Consider the following 2805-nt stretch of genomic DNA (forward strand, 5'->3'; position numbering starts at 1 on the left):
CTGTGTTATGGATTTCTTAGTTCAATACCACTTGGGGATTTGGCGACAGTAGGAGGTTCTAAGTTGAGGAAATATGCAGGAGACAAGGGAGGTGCGACGAAGGGGAATGGAATTCTAGGTGCTTGTGTTAAACCTACTGCTGCAACAGAAGGTGTGGTTACGGGAACAAGAACTGAATGCGTAAAGCGCTTTTGGTTTCTACGGTGTCCAAAACACCAATATATGCTCAGCCAAGTTCCCTAGGTTTTCTTCTACAAGCAACAAAACTTGAGTTAATTTGTAGTCATAGAAGACATCACAGGTAGGCTCAACTAGAGCTTAAGAATGAATGACTACAGTACACAAAAAACCAAAAAAAAGAGAGAAACGGATGTCGACATCTATTGTTGAATTTCCAGAACCGGATGTCGACATTCGTGGTACACAAAAAACCAAAAAAAAAAAAATAACGAAATGGATGTCGACATCCGTTTCACAACTTCCTGAAATGGATTTCGACATCCGTTTCACAAATTCCTAAAGCAGATTTCGACATCCGTTTCACAAAAAAACAAAAAAAAATAACGAAACGAATGTCGACATCCGTTTCACAGAAAAAGAAAACAAATGATGAAACGGATGTTGACATCCGTTTCACAAATTCTTGAAGCGGATTTCGACATTCGTTTTACAAAAAAGAAAAGAAAAATAAATAACAAAACGGATGTCGACTTCCGCAACACATTTTTTGAAGCGGATGTCGACATCCGCAACAGTCACAAAAGTAAATTTCAATGTCTTAACAAATAACATTCCAACATTCAAATAAATTCAAACATTCAATATGATTATGATTAAAATGGAAGGCATACTAACCTGTAAAAGAAGAGAATAGGAGAGCTTTGAAAAGAAAAGCTAATGAAAAGGCACGTATGGAAGCTTTACCAACTTCAAGGACAACTGCTGGTAGCTTGAACCAGAGACAGGACCACTACGAGCTTGAATCACAAAGAGGCAAGGACCATTGCAAGGTTGAAGCATAGGAAAAGGACCACACACTACAGGACGAGAGGTCAAAAAGCACTATGGAAGAAACAAAACAAATATTTGGGGTGCAACAGAGATAAAAAGAAAGCAAAAATGAAAGGATCTTGGCTGCAATAAATACCATTTACTATTATTTCACCCACTTGCCAGGTAAAAATTTTAGTAGGAGATTGCTTTCGAAATTCAGCAAGTTTCTGAATGGCGACGAGCGCGAACATCGACAATAGTGATTGTGGCGGTGGCTACAAACTGTATCGTCACTTATAAATGCTAACAGGCCACGAAAACGTCGTGTCGTGTGTGAAGTTTTCGGATGACGAAACGCTATTAGCCTCGGTAAAACCCTAATCATTTGGTCATCTGTCACGCTCTCCATCCTTCACTACCTCGTCGGCCACTCCAAAGGCATCTCCGACCTAGCTTTCAGACTCTCATTATACGTGCTTTGCCTCTGACGACTGCACCATCCGCATCTGGGACACCACCAGGGGTGATTGTGTGAAGATCCTCAGCGGCCACTCTGATGCGGTCTTCTACGTGAATTTCAATCCCAAATCACGTTATATCGTGTCCGGGTCCTTGGACGAGAGCATTAGGATTTGGGATGTGAAGACCGACAAATGTGTCCAAGTCATCAATGACCACACCATGCCCGTCACCTCCGTCCACTACAACCGCGAGGGCACCCTCATCCTCTCTTCCAGCCATGACGACTCTTGCAAAGTTTGGGACACCAAAACCTTTGCTCCATTGAAGACCCTCATCGACGATAAAGTTCTTGCTGTCTGGCAAGCATATATCCCTTCAACAAATGGGAGTTGCTAAGAGTGATGAAGTCATTCCTAGTGCCAATCTTAGTTGTACACATTTATGTTTTCATAGTAGAGTTCCACTTGGGTAATGTATCAAATCTTTCTCTCTTTGTCTCTTTTTTCTATAAATTGTGTGTTTAGACTTGTACTAATTGATTTGAAGTCGTGTTTAGACCACATCAGATGTGTTCCTTCTCGATCCAATGCCACTACCAAGCTTCAACTACTTCCATTGACTGATGGCATAATTGTTTTGGACACTCTGCAAATTGATGTCGAGGAGGAAGGTATAGACTTGTTGTACTTTTGGAATGTGTAAAGGGATGAATTAAAATTATAGATTGACATTGTATAAGGCAGAGCTTCCTGATGGAAAGGTATGATTTTTGCATCTTAATTGCATTGATGTCTATGGAATGTAATGAAAAGTCGTAGACACTGGCTTTTTGTGTGTTTTCTCTGTTTTCTTCATCTTTATTGTTATGGCTTATGATTTATCTTCCTAAACTTTAATCACCGTAAGGTAGCTGCTATTGTCTTATATGGATAGGTGATATTTGTTTTAGTGCATGTTTTTTATCCTTTTTAGTTTTCATTTCAGAAATATAACAATGGTAATAAGTAAATACTTGTTCTTAAGTTATATATATTGAATTGACAGGGTGCATCATTATGGAAGAATTGGCCCACATAAGAAGAGCTCCAAGATATGATAAACGAGGTTGATGCAGATGGCAATGGAACCATATAATTTGCTGCGTTTCTCAACTTAATGACCAAGAAAATGAAAGTAAGTATATCATTATATGCTCTTATTTATGTATATAGTTACAAAGGATGCATTTTTTTGCAAAGATTAACAATATCCATCTCATTTTTTCTGATTTAGGAAACTGATGCAGAGGAAGATCTTAAGGAGGCTTTCAAGGTGTTTTACAAAGATCAAAATGGTTACATTTCATAAAAG

At 38.9% G+C, this 2805-nt stretch overlaps 1 pseudogene; it reads left to right on the top strand.

The window, feature by feature from the left end:
* Positions 1–1224: 1224 nt before the first annotated feature.
* Positions 1225–1851, top strand: LOC114188428 (uncharacterized; annotated as a pseudogene).
* The last annotated feature ends 954 nt before the right edge of the window (positions 1852–2805 follow it).

Source organism: Vigna unguiculata, chromosome 1 (assembly GCF_037176805.1).
Source record: "Vigna unguiculata cultivar grain cowpea cultivar isolate G323 ecotype 2 chromosome 1, ASM3717680v1, whole genome shotgun sequence".
Taxonomy (NCBI): Eukaryota; Viridiplantae; Streptophyta; class Magnoliopsida; order Fabales; family Fabaceae; genus Vigna; species Vigna unguiculata.